Source organism: Aquarana catesbeiana, linkage group LG02 (assembly GCF_042186555.1).
Source record: "Aquarana catesbeiana isolate 2022-GZ linkage group LG02, ASM4218655v1, whole genome shotgun sequence".
In the NCBI taxonomy this organism is placed as follows: domain Eukaryota; kingdom Metazoa; phylum Chordata; class Amphibia; order Anura; family Ranidae; genus Aquarana; species Aquarana catesbeiana.
In genome coordinates this window covers 72,198,020-72,220,393 of record NC_133325.1, presented here as the reverse complement: position 1 = coordinate 72,220,393, position 22,374 = coordinate 72,198,020, and the positions used below count along the sequence as shown (strand labels likewise).

The window sequence follows — 22,374 nt, the reverse complement described above, 5'->3', positions numbered from 1 at the left end:
CGCAAAACTAAAATTAAAAGTTTTGCCTTTATTTATACTTTAAAGTGGAACTTCACCCAAAATGGGAAGTTCCACTTTTTCACCTTCTCTCCCTCTTTCAGATACATTTACTTTTTTGGGGGAGTTAGTACCTGTTTTTTGACAGGTAACCACTCCCACTTCCGATTGGATTGCCAAAGTTTGCCCCCTTAATGACCAGGCCATTTTTTGCGATACGGCACTGTGTCGCTTTAACTGACAATTGCGCGGCTGTGCGACGTTGTACCCAAACAAAATTGATGTCCTTTTTTTCCCACAAATAGAGCTTTCTTTTGGTGGTATTTGATCACCTCTGCGGTTTTTATTTTTTGTGCTATAAACAAAAATTATCCCCAAAAAATGTTTTAAAAAACAAATGTCTTCATCAGTTTAGGCCAATATGTATTCTTCTATATATTTTTGGTAAAAATATATTGATTGGTTTGCGCAAAAGTTATAGCTTCTACAAAATATGGGATAGATTTGTCATTTTTATTATTTATTTTTTTACTAGCAATGGCGGCGATCTGTAATTTTTAGCGGGACTGCCATATTGCGGTGAGCAAATTGGAGACCCCCCCCACACACACACACACACACTTTTGCCGCAGCTTTCTGGGACACATTGCAGGTCCCAGAAGACTGCAGGACCATTCGCATTCGCAAAGTACAGCGTGGCTCACAAATGGGCAGTGGGAAGCCGACTGGGAAGCTGCAAGGAATCAGAGTTGGCTTCCTTAAGTAAACATGTCAGCGCCTGGTACCTGAGGACCAGTAAAGAACTGTCCTGGGAGAGCGCGGCGCTGGATTCCAGGACAGGTAAGTGTCCTTTTATTAAAAGTCAGCAGCTACAGTATTTTTAGCTGTGACTTTTCATCCTGCATTCAGCTGCATTATCACCTGCCGAATGCAGCCCATTCACCCTAAGGGCTCATGCACACTGCAGCTCAAAGAAACGGCTCCTACAGGCTTTTGAGCTCTTTCTGCCTAGAAACTCCCCTCCACGTTAAAGCGGAGTTCCACCCAAAAGTGGAACTTCCACTCATTTGTCTCCTCTCCCACTCGGGTGCCACAATTGGCACCTTTCAGGGAGGAGGGGGGACAGGATACCTGTCTTTGACAGGTATCCTGTTCCCACTTCCGGCAGTCCGGGCCACGGCCCGTGACATCACCGTGGGGCTCCCTCCTCCTCTCCCTGTCGCCGTGCCAGTAGGAGAGAGAAGCAGGGCCTCGCGCATGCGCAGTACAGTTCCCGGCGTGAAGCTGTGAGGCTACACTGCCGGATACCCCTACCCGCAATGGCGGCGGCAGCACCCGACAGCTGATGGAAACATCAGCTGTGGTGCCGACATCGCTGGACTCCAGGACAGGTAAGGGTCCTATTGTTAAAAGCCAGCAGCTGCAGTATGTGTAGCTGCTGGCCTTTTAAATTTTATTTTTTTTTTTGGGGGGGGGGTTAGGCCCCTTTTACACTAACGGACCAATCTGGTCCACCTGCCAGTTTTTAAGGGGGACCCAATGCTCTTTATGGAGCGGCGGATGCCAGTGTACAACAGACGGTTGGTGATCCGTTCCCCATCCGTCCAGTGGATCGGATGACAGTCGGATGGAAACTGACAGGCTGTCCGTTTCCATCTGACAGCCCATAGAGAACAGCGAGCTGTGTCCGTTTAATCAGCAGTGTTCAAACTCTAATCAAGAAGTGGAAAATGAAGGGTTCTGTTGAAACCAAACCTCGGTCAGGTAGACCAACTAAAATTTCAGCCACAACTGTCAGGGAAATTGTCCGGGGTGCAAAGAAAAACCCACAAATAGCTTCAGATGAAGTACAGGACTCTCTGAAAACATGTGGTGTGGCTGTTTCAAGATGCACAATAAGGAGGCACTTGAAGAAAGATGGGCTGCATGATCGAGTTGGTAGAATAAAGACATTACTACGCAAATGCCACAAAGTATCCCGCTTACAATACGCCAAACAGCACAGAGACAAGCCTCAAACCTTCTGGCACAAAGTCATTTGGAGTGATGAGACCAAAATTGAGCTTTTTGGCCACAACCATAAATGCTACATTTGGAGAAGAGTCAACAAGGCCTATGATGAAAGGTACAGAGGTGGATCGCTGATATTTTGGGGATGTGTGAGCTACAAAGGCACAGGAAATCTGGTCAAAATTGATGGCAAGATGAATGCAGTATGTTATCAAAAAATACTGGAGGAACATTTGCATTCATCAGCCAGGAAACTGCTTATGGGACGTACTCGGACATTACAACATGACAATGATCCAAAACAAAAGGCCAAGTCAACCTGTCATTGGCTACAGCAGAATAAAGTGAAGGTTCTGGAGTGGCCATCTCAGTCTCCTGACCTCAATATCATTGAGCCACTCTGGGGAGATCTCAAACGTACAGTTTATGCAAGACAGCCCAAGAATTTACAGGAACTGGAGGCTTTTTACCAAGAGGAATGGGCAGCTTTACCATCTGTGAAGATAAAGAGCCTCATCCACAAATACCACAAAAGACTTCAACCTGTCATTGATGTTAAAGGGGGCAATACACGGTATTAAGGACTGAGGTATGTAAACTTTTGATCAGGGTCATTTGGGTAGTTTCTGTTACTATTGTGATTTAAAAGGAGTAAACACAGTTGATTGATAAACAAAAAGAAGGAAGGTGGGGTAAATAACCCCGGGACTTTTAAGGTGCTTTTTGTATAAGGTAAATAGAGTAGATAGACATGTATAATTTATCCATAAAAAAGATTTTTATTACAATTAATACACATTACACAAAAATGCATTACACAAAAATGGTTAAAAAATCTCTCAATATCCACATCCAATTTAGATAAGCAGTAGGAAGGATACCACTCAATAAATACCACTCAACATGTTTCGCTAATTTGGAGCTTCCTCAGGAGTTTTGGTATAGTTTTTGATATACTGGAAAAGATAAGAGAAACATGGATAAGATTTTACGTTACACAGTAAAATTTATAACCACATGGTTAAAACTGTTTTGTATAGAGATGGATAACATGTCATAAGAAAGCTGACAAAAAGACAATCAATCAAAGATATTGCTCAACAATCAGAAGTCAGCTTAATCAACAAATAAAAATGATAATAATAATCTTACCAGGCTGCCAAATATCATATTAAAATTAGATTGGTAAAGAAATATTCCCCAATGAATAACATCAGAGATATGAGTAGGTCCCTTTGGTAGAGGTTCCGGTCCGTTTTGGCCACAGAAGGACTAAGAATTGATATATCCTTATTGGAAATAATAAAATAAACTATCAATCAGATGATGTCAAAAAGGCATCAAATCTAAACACCAAATTAACATGAAAGTTACCTTAGGTAGAATCAAAACTCTTTTGCTGGAGGCAGAAAAAAACCTCATTGCAAGTAGAAGCGGCAGTTTAGGATCACCATGGTATGCAGATTCACAGCCAGCAAAATTTAGAAGGGTCAAAGAAATCTTGAAAAGGTGTGAGTGCATAAAAATGCAACTAGAAAAAAATGAAAAGATATTGATAAACATGAGATCCGTATGTGTGAACCGCTCAGAGATCGAGCGGAATCACATGTAAGACACTTACCTATGATGACGGTTTAGGCAGGCATAAGGTGGAAGAGAGACAACCTCTCCCCTGGATGAGGAGCCTACATCAGAGGGTTGCGGCGTTCGGCCGTATTCTTATAGTCCTTCCATCCCGGCGGCGTCTGACGTCACAACCGGGATGCGAACATATAGTGAGGAGACCCAGGGGTAGGCGTGTGGATAAGGACGAGGCGGAGGCATCATGGAGCTTACAATCAAAGTGGGAGGACCAAGTGATATAAAAGGTAATACAGTGGAACCTCGGATTGCAAGTAACGCGGTTAACAAGCCTTTCGCAATACGAGCACTGTATTTCTAAAAATCCTAACTCGGTTTGCGAGTGTTGTCTCGCAAATGAGCAGGATTCAGGCCAAAGCGTTGTGCAGTACCGCTTTTGGCCTGAGGTGGGGGGGCGCCGGAGCCGAACGGTGCTGATCGTCGCCGTTCAGAAATGCACGGAAAGGCCAGAGGACAGTTCGGCTGACCTTGGCAAACCTCGGAAAGACTCGTGAGCGGAGTCTTTCCGAGGTTTGCCGAGGTCAGCTGAAGTGTGATCAGGCCTTTTCGTCTGTTTCCGAGGCTCTCCGGTGCCCTCCGCCTCTGGCCGCATGCGGTATTGCATCTCATTGAAGTCAATGCGGAACAAATTATTTTCGTTTCCTTTCACTTCAATGGGAAAACTCGCTTTAATATGCGTTTACTTTGGATTACGAGGATACTCCTGGAACGGATTGTGCTCGTAATCCGAGGTTCCACTGTAACTATTAGAGATGAGCTGATGGAGAAAATAAAAATACGGTGTATTAGTTAGAAGCAGGATAGGCTTAGAAGGGTTCTCAGGGATCATCTAAAGATGGTTAGATTAGGACAGTGTTTCTCAACTCCAGTCCTCAAGGTGTCCCAACAGGTCATGTTTTCAGGATTTCCTTTAGATTAAATGACTGTGGTAAGTGAAACTGATCAAATCACCTGTGCAAAATAATGGAAAGCCTGGAAACATGACCTGTTGGGGCGCCTTGAGAACTGGAGTTGAGAAACACTGGATTAGGAGATAGTCAGACAGATTGGGGTAGGGAGTTCCAAAGGATGGGAGAAGCTCAGGAGAAGTCCTGGAGGCGAGCATGGGAGGAGGTGACAAGAGAGCTAGAGAGCAGGAGGTCTTGAGAGGACCTTGAGAGGTTTGGTTTTCAGACAAGGTTAGTGATGTAGCTGAGGAGCTGCCATCTCATCCCTTTAAAACCAAACACATATTAATTATACAGGTTCTGTGGCTGATTAAGGTGGTAATCAAACTCACTTAGTGGCTTATACACATTAAAGTAGCCTCAGAACCTGTGTATTTCATACGTGTTCAGTTTTAAAGGGATGAGATGGCAACCCTACTGGGTACAGAGTTGTGAATGGCTTTGTAAGTTGTTGTTAGTACTTTGAATTGTATTCGTTGGGCGAGCGGAAGCCAGTGTAGGGATTGGCAGATGGGAGTAGCAGACGTTGATCGGTTGGTAAGGTGGATGAGTCTGGCAGCAGCATTTATGATGGACTGAAGGGGGGATAGTCTATGTAAAGGTTATCCAAGGAGGAGGGAGTTGCAGTAGTCGGGGCGAGAGATGACCAGGGAGTCAATTAGAAGCTTTGTGGTGTCATTAGTTAAAAAGGGGCATATTCTGGACATGTTGCAGAGGTTGGGGCGGTATGATTTAGACAGGAATCAGATTGGACCATGCCCTTTCACTATGCCCACCAATAAATGCAGCACCACTTTTTGCATGGAACACTTTCTTTAGGACACAGAAATCAGTCTTTTCCATGACAGGGCTGGTTTATTCTGTTTACACCGTGGGCCAAAGGTTCCCAGTCCTCCCCTGAGATAAGGTGACCCACACCAGAGGTGAACTTTGTAAACTGGTTTTATATAGGGAGCATTATCCCATAGAACTGAGGAACATTGCTGTAAGTAAATCTTATCTCCAAATGGAGGACGAAATTAGATCTTGATGAACATTAGCGATCAGCCTGACTTTGCTCAGAGGAACTGAAGTCAGGAGAAGAAGGTGCCGGGGAGTCGGTGTCAGGGGCCAAAAACAAAAGGACAATAGCGGTCAAGACTACTTAAAAATTACTTCAGTAAGCGATCATATGTAAAAGATAATTAAAGAAGAAGTAAACACCAGATTGTTTTTCTTTTTTTTTAAATATTATAATTTAGCAATGTGTATAAATGCCTTGCACATTAAAATGTCATTAAAACAAGGTTTGGTTTTTAAATACATTTTCTTACTTTTATAAAATATACCTTCTTCCGGGAATCAGCAGCTCCATCTTTACTACTGATCTCTGTATCTTGTGCGGACGTCATTTCTGCCCTTCCTTTGCTCCCCTGTTTAAATCTCGCTCATGGCGTGAAAGCCAACCCTCCATCTCGATCGCCATTCTCGTTAGCCGAGAACCAGGAAGCTGAGGAGAGCACACCATTACGAGGCTTACTTTGTGTGCCGTTCACTGTGGAAAGAATTGACCCGGCATCCTGTGTGTATATAGAAACGGCACACGTAGCATGCCGTTAACGAAACTATGGACTGCGTATGCACCGGTGACGTCATTTACCATAGCAGGAAGGATTCTGAGGAAATTGTACAAGTAAGTGAAGTTTCACAGGCACAGATCTGCAGCCTTATCTGTGTAGATTAGAATGAGCTAAAGTGTAACATGAGAGTTTACAACCACTTTAAGCGACACTCTCAAATTATGTGAGAACACATTTTGTAAAAGTAAAATGTCCTATTCAGAGCAAGAATTCGCAGAAATGTCACGCATTTTGGACAATTAAATGTGAGAATTTTTTTCCCACACTTTACATTTATTCTGTGGCAAGGATGGCTTTTAAAATGAACCAGTCAGGTTTACGCTGGAATGTGTATATATGGTCTAAAAAAGTTGTACAGATTTTGCTGTAAAAGATGAAAGGCCCTTCAACATTTCTGGACAAGGATATAGTATGTATTGTCAGAGCAACAATAAAAAAAAAAAATTATATATATATATATATATATATATATATATATATATATATATATATATATATATATATAAAGGTGGGCGCACCTCAATTTGTGGGAGGAGTCTCGCCTTTTAAAAGGCCAGCCCCTGATCCTCCCTTCTGTCAGCATTTTTCCTCGTGTTATCCCACCCATTCCTTTTATTTCACTTCTTCTTTATTTCTAATTACTTCTTGGGTATGCCCCCTTTTGGGCATACAGGCGGTCTCCTAGTTACAAACATCCGACTTACAAACGACTCCTACCTACAAACAGAGGGAGACAACAGGAAGTGGCAGGAAATCTACCCCTAGGAAGGGAAATTCACTCCTGTTAGGGCCCTTTCACACTGGGGCAGTTTGCAGGCGCTATTGCGCTAATAATAGCGCCTGCAAACCGACCCGAAAGTGCCGCTGCTTTGTCTCCAGTTTGAAAGCCCCGAGGGCTTTCACACTGGAGCGGTGCGCTAGCAGGACGGTAAAAAAAGTCCTGCTAGCAGCATCTTCACCGCTCCTGCCCATTGAAATCAATGGGACAGCGCGGCTATACCGCCGGCAAAGCGCCTCTGCAGAGTCGCTTTGCGGTGGTTTTTAACCCTTTTTCGGCCGCTAGCGGGGGGTTAAGCCGCCTCACTAGCGGCCTAATACCGATGGTAAAGCGCCACTTACAATAGCGGCGCTTTACCACTGACGCCGCCTTCGCCCCAGTGTGAAAGGGCCCTAAGAGTTATCATGGGAAAAAGGTGTCTCCACTGAAGCTTTATCACAAAGGCTTGTTTCCACACCAAGCCAAAATTTTCAAAATCCAATTGTCATTCGGACAGAAAGTGAGGTAAAATCTTCTGAACAGGGGCACAGACAGCAAAACAAATGTTAGAGGGTGTGTACCCTTCCCTATGCTATCCAAAAAGCTTAAAAATATTTTTTTTGGCAGGAGCTACACTTAAAAAATTTACCTGTTCCGACTTAAAAACAGATTCAACTTAAGAACAAACTTACAGACCCTATCTTGTTTGTAACCCGGGGACCGCCTGTACTGACCTTGTGACCACGGCACACCCCAGGTCACTTTCCAGCTTACCTTCTATTTCCTTTCCTTAGTTATCCACAAGAGTCTCCGAGTATATCTCACAAAAGTGAGCACATTTTTGTAAATATTTTATTATATCTTTTCATGTGACAACACTAAAGAAATGACACTTTGCTACAATGTAAAGTAGTGAGTGTACAGCTTGTATAACAGTGTAAATTTGCTGTCCCCTCAAAATAACTCAACACACAGCCATTAATGTCTAAACCGCTGACAACAAAAGTGAGTACACCCCTAAGTGAAAATGTCCAAATTGGGCCCAATTAGCCATTTTCCCTCCCCCGATGTCATGTGACTCATTAGTGTTACAAGTGTCTCAGGTGTGAATGGGGAACAGGTGTGTTAAATTTGGTGTTATCGCTCTCATGCCGCGTACACACGGTCGGACTTTTCGTCTACAAAAGTCCGACAGCCTGTCCGACATACTTCCGACGTACCTTCGGCGGACTTGCGGCAGACTTTCTTACGAACGGACTTGCCTACACACGACCACACAAAAGTCCGACGGATTCGTACGTGATGACGTACACCGGACTAAAATAAGGAAGTTCATAGCCAGTAGCCAATAGCTGCCCTAGCATGGGTTTTTGTCCGTCGGACTAGCACACAGACGAGCGGATTTCGGGGTCCGTCGTACTTACGACGTAAAGATTTGAAGCATGTTTCAAATCTAAAGTCCGTCGGATTTGAGGCTAAAAAAGTCAGTTGAAAGTCCGGAGAAGCCCACACACGATCGGATTACCAGCCAGCTTTAGTCCGTCAGCGTCCGTTGGACTTTTGTAGACGAAAAGTCCGACCGTGTGTACGCGGCATCACTCTCTCATACTGGTCACTGGAAGTTCAACATGGCACCTCATGGCAAAGAACTCTGTAAGGATCTGAAAAAAAGAATTGTTGCTCTACATAAAGATGGGATAGGCTATAAGAAGATTGTCAAGACCCTGAAACTGAGCTGCAGCACGGTGGCCAAGACAGCGGTTTAACAGAACAGGTTCCCAAGACGACCATGTCAAGACGGCATGTCTCCAGACCTAAACCTAATAGATAGATAGAATTTAACCACTTCACCTATGAAAGATTTACACCCCTTCCCGACCAGATCATTTTTTGCCTTTCCTTTTTTCCCCACAAATAGAGCTTTCCTGACAGACTCCATGGCAGCAACGTGTGGGTTAAGTCCCGCCTCTACTACCCTATAGGACACTACTCCCATAAATCTTTGCTCCCTGCCCCCGGCCGTGTTCTTTTTTTGTCCTCCTCGCAAGACCTAGTGTTGGTCTTCCTACCTGAAGATGTTTATCCCCACGATCAAGGTTGGCCGAGCTGCGACTTGGATCGGGAAAAGTCGCATTACTCCGCTAAGCCCTAGCTATTAGCAGGGTATGGAGTGGGGCGTTAGAAGAGGCGCAGGAAGAAGCCGTTTCCCCTGGCCACTGGCAGGCGAGGCCGCGCATGGGTTGGATAGCCAGCTATTAGCAGGTGACCCCTTGTTGCCCCTGGAAAGTCCGGTGTTTACCTTCGGCCTGATGATCGTGGTGGGATTGGTGAGATGTTTCCTTGCTATCATGGCAGCAGTTTCTGTTGGAATTGCTTGTTGTTCCTCTCCCTTGTGTGTCTTTTCCCCTCGTCTTAACGTTCAGGTGGTTGCAGGCATGGCGGCTGGTTCTTCCTGCGTTCCAGCCGCCGTTTTTACTTTCACTTTGTGTCCGGCCGTACTGCGCATGCGCGGACGGCACGAAACCGAGGCTTGGTTTTCGCGCATGCGCGATGGCGGCAAATCACCGCTAATCGCGCATGCGCACTGGCGTTCGCTCGTCACGGGCGGTGACGTCACTGGGGCGCCCTATTTAAACTGGGGAAATAGCCTGCAGTCCCTGGGAATGCCTGCAAGCTGTTTTTGGCTCTTCCCCACGCTCCAGTGAATCAGCTACTGGTAAGTAGCTTTACATACAGGAGGGCTGTTGCTCCCTGGCTCATAGCAGAGTTAATTTATATGCCTTACGTTAACTTTGCAGTCAGATGGATATTTCTCAAGACATGAGCTCTCCACCGCCTGCCTCTGGCCAGCCTCCTCTCACAAGGTACAAGGGCAGGTCCCATTGCCGAGGGTCCTTAGGCGGGTGGGGGGGGGGGTGTATTTCCGCAGATGATCGTTCTTTCTAACTGCTCTGTTTTGTTTCTGTGGTTCTCTGTCTTCTGCTTTAGCCCTTCCAGGTCAGAACAGCGTCGCAGCTCGCACAAAGGAAGTGATTCGTCAAAGTCGCATCACCGGCAATCCTCTTCCAAATCTAAACATTACGGCTCCTCCTCAAAATCAGGACACCGTAGTGAGGAGCGCTCGCACTCCTCAGTGGCCCACTCCAGCCACTCTTCAAGTGTCTGCTGGGGATGCAGATCACAAGTACCTGTCGGTAAATCGCTGTGCGATTCCTGCTTCGCCAAAGCTTCCAGGGAAAGAGGTGATTCGGACCAGCAACTTAAAGCCCTAGTTGAGAGGGTTGTGAAGGAGTCACTTAAGGGTATTGAGGCAGTCCGGCCTGTTACCCCTCAGGCAGAGCCACCAGGTTCCCCAGTGAGGGAAACTCAGTTGCAGGACACCTGGGAGTCCTCTGTTCCTAGCCACCCTTCAGTGGTCAACTCTGACAGTGACTCGGATGAAGATAATACCTGTGTGGGTTTTGACTTCACTCTGCTACCTCCCTTGGTCAAGGCGATTAGAGAAACTCTAAATTGGGAGGATGCGACGGCTGTCCCTCCCAAACAGAGAAAATTCTTTAAACAGCTAAAGAAGGAGCGAGTTAACTTTCCTTTCTTTTCTGAGTTGGGCGAGATCATCACAGATGAATGGAGCAAGGTGGAGAAGAAAAACTCCATGCTTACCAAAATTTCAAAGCTTTATCCCTTTCGGGAGGAAGAAGTGAAGCATCTGGAATCAGCTCCTTTGGTGGACGCAGCGGTGATGAGGCTAGTGAATCACGTGACACTCCCCTTGGAGGACACAGTGTCCTTTAAAGACGTTCTGGACAGACGGATTGATGCTGATTTGAGGAGAGTGTACCTTACAGCAGGCATGGCTTGCAAACCAGCCTTAGCCCTGGCAGCCCTGTCCAAAGCTATGGAGGTGTGGACGGATAGTGTTCAAGATACGCTAAGGAATATTTCAGATGACACAGCGAAGAACTCGCCTATTCAAGAATTAAGGCTAGCATCGGCTTTTCTGGGTGAAGCCTCGATTGACATCATTCGCCTGGCGGCCCGAGTAATGCTCTCGTCGGTCACCGCCAAGCGGGCTCTTTGGCTCCGCCCTTGGCTGGCTGACCCAGCCTCTAAGCAGGTATGGTGCCGAATTCCCTACGGGGGCTCTACTCTTTTCGGCAACAAACTGGATGAGGCCATTGCACGGGCTACTGGCGGGAAGTCGGGGTTCCTACCTCAGGATAGACGCCTGCAAGGCCAAAGAAGATCCTTCCCGAAGAGGCAATATCAAGATCGATCCAGAGAGGCTCGTACTTACAAGCCAGGCCGGGAATTCTCCAGATCCTGGAAATCAAGGCAATCGTCCTTTAAGAAGGCTGCAGGTAGTGAGTCGAAAGGGGAGAGGCAACCTTCCAAATCTTTTTGAAAGTGGGCCCGCTCAGGCAGACCGTGTGGGGGCCCGTCTCTTCCACTTTCGGCATGTCTGGGCGGCCTCGATTCACGACTTCTGGACAATCATGACAGTCTCCTCTGGTCATGCCTGGACCTTTACCGACCCTCCCAGACTCAGGTGGGTACCCACTACGCTTCCGGCATCAGAAGAAAAAAGGACAATACTTTTAGCCTACATAGAATCTTTGTTGGCCCAAAGCGCTGTCGTCCCAGTCCCTGTCAGCCAGCAAGGCATGGGAATGTATTCTCCCCTCTTTCTGGTTCAGAAGAAGAGTGGGGCCTGGAGGCCGGTCATAGACCTAACCCATCTAAATCGCTTCATCAAAAAGGAGAGGTTCAAGATGGAAACACTCTCCACAATTCAACAGTCAGTTCAACCAGGGGACTGGATGGTGTCCATAGACCTCAAGGACGCCTACTTTCACGTTCCCATCGCGGAAAACTTTCAACAATTTCTCCGCTTCTCCGTGGGCAACCTTCACTTACAATTTACATGCCTTCCCTTCGGGTTGTCAACTTCTCCTCGGGTTTTCTCAAAGGTGCTGTTGGCAATAGTAGCTCTCCTGAGAACCAGGGGGATTCGTCTACATCACTACCTGGACGACCTGCTTCTCTTGGCACAAGACAGGGTGCAACTCATAGCACACAGAGGGCAAGTGATTTCCACACTACAGGAATTCGGATGGATTCTGAACCAGGAGAAGAGCCAGTTAGACCCATCGCAGTCTCTGGTGTTTTTGGGTGCCCTCTTCGACACGGTCAGAGGCACCATTTCGTTACCGGAAGAGAAGATCTCGACATTCAGAGACAGGATCCACCCAGCTCTTTCTACTCCTCATCTTCACGCTCTCCAATGCCTGAGGATCATTGGCACTATGGTGGCGGCGATTCCGATGGTGAGGTGGGCCCAATGGAGAATGAGGCCTTTTCAGAAGGGCTTCCTTCACCAGTGGAAGGGCAGCAAGACCCAGCTGATTCGGATTACTGCATCCATGAGGCTCTCTCTCCTATGGTGGCTCCAACGGGAGAACCTCTCCAACTGCCATTCTATCCTTCCCATTGCTTGGGTGACTATAACAACAGACGCCAGCAACAGGGGCTGGGGTGCCCACTGTCTGGCGGAAGTGGCTCAGGGCACTTGGGAATTCCCCTCCAGAAGGATAGTGTCAAACATCCTGGAGCTGAGAGCAGCCTTCCAGGCACTTCTGGCATTTCGGCATCTCATTCAAGGCTCCTCGGTCCTACTCAGACTGGACAATACCACAGCAGTGGCATACATAAGAAGGCAAGGAGGGACTCGAAGTCTCTCCTTACTACAAGAGGTAGAGCCAATTATGTCCTGGGCCCAGAAAAACCTGAAGGATCTGACAGCGACATATGTTCCGGGGGTTCAGAATGTTCAGGCAGACTTTCTTTCTCGGAGGCTCCTAGACAACAACGAGTGGTCTCTCCACGAAGAAGTATTCAAGTGGATTCTTTCGTTGGGGTTCCTTCCGGAAGTCGACCTGTTCGCCTCCCCCTGCAACAAAAAGATGGCAAGATACTATTCAAGGTACAGGGACCCTCAAGCGTATGGGGTGGATGCCCTGACGGAGAAATGGTGGTTCAACAGAGCCTATGCCTTTCCGCCAACTCCGATCATCCTCCAGTTCCTGAAGAGGCTCAGGGCAGAGACAGCAGAGGTGATAGCGATAATTCCTTATTGGCCCAACAGGCCCTGGTTCCCTCTCCTGACACTCCTCAGTGTCCGAGATCCGATCCCTCTTCCATCCAGACCAGACCTCCTGTCTCAGGGGTCGAGGCTACACCCTTGCCCGGATCACCTACGCCTAAGGGCTTGGCTTTTGAAAGGGGAAGGTTGGAGGCGCTAGGCTGCCCGGATGAAGTAATTCCCACTCTCCTTAGTTCAAGAAGGAATAGTACTAACCGAGTGTATGAGAGGATCTGGGCGAAATTTAGCAACCATTTGTCTTCCAGGTCCAGCTCCTGTGATAATCTGGCGATTCAGGACGTTCTAAGTTTTCTGCAGACGGGTCTGGACATCTCACTATCCGTCAGTTCTCTGCGTGTCCAGGTTTCCGCAATATCAGCTTTCTCCGGAGTCGCATGGGCCAAGCACCCTCTGGTCCAGCAATTTTTCAAAGGAGCAGTCAGACTTAGGCCACAGAGGAGACCTAGATTCCCTAAATGGGATCTTCCGTTAGTCCTGGATTTCTTTGCTCAACTTGACAGATCTCTCTCAGTCAGGGAATTAACCCTCAAGACTTCGTTCCTGATAGCTATAACTTCGGCGAAGAGGGTCTCGGAAATTCAATCCCTGGGGTCCAAGGAACCATTCATCACCTTTTTTCCGGACAGAGTGGTCCTAATACCAATGCTTGGGACAAATCCCAAAGTTACCTCGGTCTTTCACGAGAACCAGGATATCACACTCCCTACCTTCAAATCCACTGGAGGTCCAGATCCACACCCTCTCGATGTAGGAGCTACTCTCAATCAATACCTGGAAGTTACGGCATCTTTCCGTCAATCTGAATTCCTTTTTGTTCTATTCCATGGGAAAAACAGGGGCTCTAGAGCTTCTGTCAGATCCATCGCGGCTTGGGTGGTTCAAGCCATTCAATGGGCTTACAGAGAGAAAGGCTTGGCTCCTCCTGAGGCGGTTACAGCTCACTCTACAAGAAGTCTGTCGACGTCCTGGGCGGCCTCACGTCACGTTGCTCCTGATGTGATCTGTAGAGCAGCTTCGTGGTCTTCGATTCATACATTCATGACCCATTATTGTGTTGAGCCAGCAACCTTATCTTCTGTTAAATTTGGTTTAAAAGTGCTGTCGGCCGACAGTGTTAAATAAATCTTTTGTTCAGCATTTAGCCCACCCGGGTGTGTATGGCGAGTTATTTCCCACACGTTGCTGCCATGGAGTCTGTCAGGAAAACGGAAAATTCCTATCATAATACTTACCGTAATTTTCCTTTCCTGATGGACTCCATGGCAGCAGGAGTTCCCTCCCCGAATGGCTGAAGTAGGCTAGTTACCGAACACGGCCGGGGGCAGGGAGCAAAGATTTATGGGAGTAGTGTCCTATAGGGTAGTAGAGGCGGGACTTAACCCACACGTTGCTGCCATGGAGTCCATCAGGAAAGGAAAATTACGGTAAGTATTATGATAGGAATTTTCCGTTTTCTTTTTGTGGTATTTGATCACCTCTGTGTTTTTTTGTTTTTTTTTGCTATAAACAAAAAAAAGACAAAAAAAATCTAATTTTATCATAAATGTAGGCCAATTTGTATTCTGCTACATAGCAAAGCGTAAATTGATTGATTTGCGCAAAAGTTATTGCGTCGTCGCAGTTCTGTCTCTCTGCCTAATGATCGGCGGGTGTCGGTGGACATCGGGTACCGTGCACCGGCCGATCGGCTTCACTGTGTGTAATCACAGTAAAATGGAGGCCACCAGTGGTGCGCATGCGCGCCCCTACCCAGCAGTATCGGATCATGTCTACATACGTGATCCGGCGCACAGGTGCCACCCTGTAGCAGTAAAACTGCTATGGGCAGACCTTAAGTGGTGTGGCTTTAGGTGGGGGATAGTCAAAGAATTTTTGTACTTACACTTTGAGGAAGTAAACGGCAGGTTGCCAGGCTCTAAATCAGGTTCTGATCTATAAGGTCGTGTATCAATGTACAAACTTGGGACCAAAATGAAGGATGAAACTTCAGGTCAGTCCAGTATATATGCAGGAGAGTGCCATCTGCATGACCACATCTCCAGCAATTCGGTACGTCTCCAGCAATTCAGTAATTTGGTAGGGACCCTGGACCACCTAGTTCACAGCTTGTAGCTCACTTCCTGGAGTCTGGAGGAAATTGAAAATTATGTTCTTTGGAAACCTGCTGGTTTTCCAGGAATTCTTTTCTCTAAAGTCCATCAGTCTAAAAACGGAGGACAAAAAAGGGTGAAATCTAGGGTCTTGACATCCAGGTAGAAAGGCAGGGTTGCCTATGACTGGCACCATGGGGGAATTAGGTTGAGTATGGAGAATCTCCAGGTTTTAAATGATGAATGACTTCAAATGCAGTTCTTTTTTATCAAATATTTTTTTATTAAAAGTTTTGTAGGTTTTACAAAAACACATATTAAAACAAAAAGAGACATGAAAAATTCAAACATAAAAGGAAAAAGAAAGTACAGTTCAATGGACAGCAGCATCACGTTCCTGAACAATGCTGACATACAACGCTCTTTAAAACATATGGCGAGGAAGTAAAAAAAAAAAAAAAAAAAAAAGAAAACAATCTCTGCATATATAAAACATGTCTATTGCACCATTCTGATTATCCCTGAACTACTTATTGTATGTAGTACGCTGCATCCTGCGAAAATTTAAAATTTACATAAAATACAGCAAGAGAACTCAAATGCAGTTTGAATGCTTTACTTGAACTTGACAAGTTGCACAGGAGGACAAAGGTGGCATTCCCAAAACTCGAATAGGACACCTACAGCTTTTCAGCTAGTAAACGCTAAGTGGGTCTCAATATCCAGAAGCATCATGCAGCATCACTCAGAACTTCTGGTGGACTTAGACCAACAAAACAAGAGGTTCAAACGTAACTCTGTTGAAGTGATGACTCCAGTAGCAATATCTTCTTAGGCCCACATGGTCGCTCAAAGAGGGGGCCAACACCCTCTAGGCCTGGACTCTAGCCCTGGTGTCTACAACCAGATACACAAGCTTCTCTATCAAACACACACTCCCCAGCATAAGGAAAGTCCCGGAGGTCCTAGGAGGGAGGGGTTTCTTTTGACTCCATGGGTCTAACCCACTGATGACAAGCCTGTGGGCGGGATCACCACGCCCGTGCACACGGGGGTACCTGTTTTCATGTACACGCTTACCAATGCCTGGGACCAGGCGGGGCTGTGTTCATGGGAAAGTCAACATTAAGGCGGAACCCCAGATGAGCCGCACACTGTGTGCAGTAGTACAATGTACAGTTCCTTCTGTAAAACATTGTGTCTGTGTTACTAAACACTTTTGCTCAATGAATATTGCATTTAGGAGGGACACCGCTGAGCCTATGCCCTCTTCACCAGTCCAGCAAATCTACACCACCTCACTCCCAGTGACAGAATAGGTTCTCGCCACCATGCACTGGCCTGGACCTCATGCGTTACTGGTTACTTTTGGGGGAACTGCCCGCTAGAGAAGGAGTCATAATACCGGCCCCCCCTTGCTACCAGAGGACCTGTCACTTACGTCAGGTTTTACTGCTGACGGGCTCCTATTACATTCTCCCCAGTTCATGGTTACCCGTGGCAACTAGTCTCCTCCTCTGACTCTCCTGCTGAGTTAATCCTTTGTCATGGCCTTCCTCTTGTACCCCATGTGTGCTTTACAGGTCCTGTTTTCTGACATGCCATGTACCACCATACACCTTTTTTTTAACAGAAATACCACCATACACCCTTTTAGAGTAACTTCAGACCAGGATCAGAAACAGTTAACAAAGCTTTATTTTAAGGCTCTGCAACAATACAGTTCACAAACAGTTAAGTCCCCAACTAGCTATTCCTAGACTGCCCAGGCATACCTTTTGAAGGTGCTTTACAGGTCCTGTTTTTCTGATATGCCATGTACCACCATACACTTTTTTTTTAACAGAAATATCACCATACACCTTTTTAGAGGAACTTCAGACCAGGATCAAAAACAGTTAACAAAGCTTTATTTGAAGGCTCTGCAACAGTAAAAAAAAAAATTTCCTTTTTCCTTTACCATACTTTTTTTCTTTAACAGATATTCTTTAGGGACTACTTATTTCTGGTCTACTGGGCTTTCATGTAACGGGAGGGTTCCCTAAACTAACTGAGCCAGTATATTACTAGATGTCCTGGATATCATTTGTGTTAAACATAACTAACTACTCTTTTGGTAACTGGAATAAGTTCGCCTTATAGGTGAGAAAATTCAAATTCTTTTTCCCTTCTTTTTCTTTGACGGCTTTTCCCAATTATATAATATTGAATGTTAATATCAATATTAATATCCATATATACAGATTCATTTTAGAAGTTCCCTGGAGAGTTGTACGCCTGAGTTTCTCTGAATCTCCATCAGCATTGAGGATACCTCTCTCTGCTCATCCCTGTTTTTCCTTACTTGTGATTAATGTAGGTAAGAACCTGCTTGCAACTATGTTCATATTGACAGGCTCCCCGTATATTGCCCATGTAATTATTTAATCCTTTATACGTTACGTCCATTCCCATAATCTCCATGTGCCATGTTCAACCCAGGTTTTCTCCTAGGGGGGTCCCTGATTGATTGGGGGTCACTGTGCAGCCCTGCTGAGTTCACTGGGGTAATAGTATTGTTATATGCTAATGCTGAACAAACATACAAAATGTGATGAATCTAATTGTAAAAAAAAATTTCTTGTTCATAGAATTCGCCATAAACTCCTGAAGAAGCGTTTTGTTTACGTGCAACATGTAGAGCTGAGCTGAGTCTTTTATGACACACTACCTCGTCAAATTTCTTAATACTTTAGAGTGATCAGTCTGGTCCTCCGAATTTTTCGATTGTAATGCGTATGTAGGTGGTGCGTTATTCATACTCATAGGCATATTTTGTGACTGATCAATGAAATTTTATGTAATTGTCTTGATTTTATTTTAAATATAATTTTAATATACATTTGTGTTATGCCTAAAAAATCCATCATCCAAAAATGTAAATATTTTCAATAATCCAACTATTGGGACGTGGCAAATTATACCAAAGTGTCGTATCCATAGCACCACTCTGTGGCGATACGAATTTCTAATCACTCTGCAACAGTACAGTTTACAAACAGTTAAGTCCCCAACTAGCTATTCCTAGACTGCCCAGGCATACCTTCTGAAGGTAGAGGTCCATGCAAGGCAAAGTCCTCAGCAGGTAGTTTCCCTTAGGGCAGTAGTGATCGTAGGTTACTTCTTTCTTGTTGGACCTTTTTCTCTTCTCCCATATGGGCCTTCCCAGTTCCCAGCTCCCCTCCCCTTTTATAACACCACAGAGTGGAGGGCGGATCCCCCAAAAAAAACCCACAGGAAACCAGCAGACCCAGTATTAATCCTTCCCCACCTGGGTAGCACTGACTCCCTATCTGACAATGACCCAAATTATAAGCACCTGCCTACAAGCTCACCAGGAAGTTGGCTAACTGACATTATAGACAGGACTCTCTTTATCCTCCTCCAACCAGGAATCAGGAGCCTCCTCGACAGAATGACTGACAGCCAGCAGATGATGTCATAGAGATTATCCTTAGGCAGCATCCCTATGTTATGAGCTGCCCCACTGACATATATAAACCATTCAAAGCCAATGGTTATTTTTAACGTTGACATCCACAGATAAGATCATTTGATTTAATTCGATTTAAATGTCACTTTAAACATTCTCAAAAGACTATTTATTTTGTAAATGACTGTGCAAATTGTTGGCGCGCTATGAATCCTGTTTAGCAATTATATTTTCCTATTAAGTCTTCACAGCTAATATACAGTAATTCAGCACAGGTCCACACAACAATAATACCTCGGGCTGAATGACATTTGACAATATACAGTAAATCAACGCATATATTTGGGTTGTGCTCCGTGACATAGCAGCATCCACTGATAGACCATCTGTTACATATTAAAGTTGTAGATTATTTCCTGCACAAAGAGCCAACATAGACAGAGCATGGTGAATTGATCCTGACAGGAATAAACAATAGCGGAGAGCAATTACATTTTATATCTCAGGATATCTGCAGACGGAGCGCGGCGTACAGTAAGTTCACGCTTGCTGCTATCAGACCATATAGAAACAGTCTGTGAAATATAATAAACATCACCTGGTGCCCCCCGGAACTCCCGACTGTGAGCAGCTTCTCTGAATTGGTGTGCTTTCAGTAAATCTATGTTCTCCCCTAGGCATTCATGTGCTAAAATGACATATGCAATGCTATAGGAGGAAACCCAGGCAAGCTGCGCTGTTAGGAACCAAGAAGTTATTACAGTGCTATATTCTTACCCGTAAGTGTGTATGTGGTCCAAAGGTCAAACTATTTAAATAGCAGCAGTAAGGAACTGATAAAGAATATAATATCCCTCTCTTTGTTTTTACTGATTTATATAGCATTGATGAATTCTACATTTACGTGCCGCTGCTCCACAGGCCCTTACAATCTTGTAATCCATCCATCAGTAATGTGGTCAAAAAGGCTTTGATTTTTTTTTATTTTGATTTTTATCCAGTTGATGTGTGATTTGATTAAATTGATTGCATCTGCAAAGAATCAGATAGCCATAACTTCCCAGTCTAGACTAATGGGGTCAATTCACTAAGCTTTAAGGCATGCAGTAAGGATATCATGATACTAATTTGCATAAATCATCGCATGCGGTAAATAAAGTCCAATTCATTTAAAAAAAAAGATTTTGCGGTAAACAACAAAAAAATAATATGTACAAAAAAGTTTTGGTTCCGATTAATGGTAAAACACCCTTTTAGATAGGCACCACATCCCTGAAAGTAATTATGAGTAGCAAGGAGGATGAAGGGATTTTCACGGTGCAAATTGACTGGACTAAAAAAGTTTTTTTTTAAAAAACTAATTTTTAATTTAACAATTAAAAGAGAGAAATATACAGTTTGTACATAATTCACAAAATTACAGTATCGGTATAATTACAATGGTCAAACAGGATATGAGTGTATATTCGCTTTGAAAGATGATATAGTTGCATACTTGACCGACATGTTTCGCAGTGTCGCTTTTTCAAGGGATATGCAAACTGAAAGGTGGTATCATCCAACACTCTTATACTTTTCCTATGAGACCCCCAGCTCGGTCGGGCTCCCGTACACACCAACCACAATCACTAGAACACCGATAGGGCCAATATGATGCAATCACAGGGGACAGAAGGGTAAAATCAATATATTATTCAAGCAAAGCCTATGGAGGGATGGCAATCTTCAACACACCTGCTAGTGATGACTGCAGGGGATAGTTCAAAACTGCAGTCACTAACACTGCTGGAGGAGAGTTCCACCCTCCGGCTCTGACCTATAATTTGTTGGTAAATATTGTTTACAAAAGTGCAACAAAAGAGTATGTCAACCGTGACAATTACTCCAGCTTGAAGTGACCTCTTGAAGCAGCCACTGTAATACTTTTGGTTACATACACCATTACAACAAGTTAAACTTGGATAGGAACATGAAAAATAATTAAAAATGTTAAAAAAAAAATGATAATAAAAATATAGTCAAGTTTTCTTTAGTTTCCACAATATAAACATAGGCAGCAGCAACACAAAATTGGGCCAAAATTATAGAACAATCTAGTAAAGCGCCCTTTCAACAGCTCTAGTAGGCCATACATTTACAAAAATGTAGCACTCTGATGTTTAGGCAGGGCTGCTATTACCTTTAGTTCCCAGGCGATAGTTGTCTTGGCCAATTGTTAGAAGATCAATTGATTTCTCCCTAATTCTGGAATTTCTGCACTTCTCTCTTTTGTCGCTAGATGGCCGGGTATCTGGTGACATTGGATAAGACAAGGGCATAGCAAGGACAGATTATGAATGAATGGGGTGTCTCAGCCAATGGGCAGGGACTTTTCTTGGGTCCCTTGGCCTGCTGGGAGAGCCTATTTATTTGGGTGGAGTCAGGTGATTGGGGTTCTGTGCCACCTGGACGGCTGTCTGGGTGGACGTGTGTTATGTTGCCCGGGGTTGCTAGGCCATAAGCCTTAGGCCTATCCCAGGGACGTCTGGCTGCTAGGCTGTCTGAGGGCCTATCCAGAAGCAGGAGAGCAGCATAGGGTTGGAACTGCGGGCTTGTAGTCCAACCAGAAGTAACAGTTCCACCGGCCGGGGAACCCGTTGTGGTTGGAGGTAAAAGGGAAGCTGTCGCCACAAAGTTACCATCTACCTTGTTACCGGAGATCACTGTGAGTAAGCTGAGGCCAGTACCAGAGCAGACTTCTCACCAGCCGGGGACAGTGAAGAAGTGGGACAACTTTAGCAAGTGCCAAGAAAGGGACCCAGCAGGAAAGCAGAGGAGACGCTTGTGGAGCAGCAGTGAGTTCCAAGCCAGGGACCTAACGTGTCTGCAGGGGTGACGCTTGAGTAGTATCTGTGAGTGCCAAGCTAGGGACCCAGCAGGGAAGTGGGGTGACGCTTGAGGAAGGTACTGAGTGCTAACAGTAGAAGAGCTCAGGGGAACCAGTGGCTTTTGGATCTGAAGTTTAGTGAGAGAGACTGAGAGCTCATTGAGTGAAGACCCACAGTGACTGATTGTGGGGTAAGCTGAGAACTGTTCATGTTGCAAATAGTTGCATACAATTACAGTTATGCCGCGTACACACGGTCGGACTTTCCGGCATACTTGGTCCGGCGGACCAGAGTGTGCCGGACAATCCGCCCGTGTGTGGGCGGCGGCGGACTTTTCCGGCGGACTTCTTCCCAAAAGCCCGCCGGACCTAGATTTTAAACATGTTTGAAATCTTTCCGTCGGACTCAGTTTCGGGCGGAAAGTCCGCTCGTGTGTGTGCTGGTCCGACGGAAAGCCCGCTCGTGTGTAGGCTGGTCCGACAGACCAAATACGACACGAGGGGATGGTATTGCATCTCGCGCTCGCTGCAATAGGAAAAACAAATCTTCCTATTGCGGCGAGCGCGGGGCATACCAGGCCCTTAGGTCTGGTATGGATTATAAAGGGGAACCCCGCTACGCCGAAAAAACGGCGTGGGGTCCCCCTGAAATCCATACCAGACCCCGATCCGAGCACGCAGCCTGGCCGGTCAGGAAAGGGGGTGGGGACGAGCGAGCGCCCCCCCCCCCTCCTGAACCGTACCAGGCCGCATGCCCTCAACATGGGGGGTGGGTGCTTTGGGGGAGGGGGGCGCCCTGCGCCCCCCCCCCA

General features: G+C 45.6%; 1 protein-coding gene and 1 long non-coding RNA gene across 3 annotated transcripts in view; one reads left to right on the top strand and one right to left on the bottom strand.

The window, feature by feature from the left end:
- Positions 1–2,842: 2,842 nt before the first annotated feature.
- Positions 2,843–6,255, bottom strand: LOC141126964 (uncharacterized). Of its 2 annotated transcripts, none has more exons than XR_012241471.1 (4): positions 5,909–6,255; positions 3,382–3,538; positions 3,160–3,296; positions 2,843–2,963 (listed from the first exon to the last, which is right to left on the bottom strand). It is a non-coding gene; the product is annotated as an uncharacterized lncRNA (long non-coding RNA). The 2 variants fall into 2 exon arrangements; XR_012241470.1 differs by having other exon boundaries at positions 5,924–6,254.
- The window catches only part of CCDC82 (coiled-coil domain containing 82), an 85,104-nt gene continuing 68,712 nt past the window's right edge, over positions 5,983–22,374 (top strand). Inside the window, exon 1 of the mRNA XM_073613047.1 lies at positions 5,983–6,267. The gene's annotated coding sequence lies outside the window, so the exon portion shown is untranslated. The remainder of the gene's footprint in view (positions 6,268–22,374) is intronic.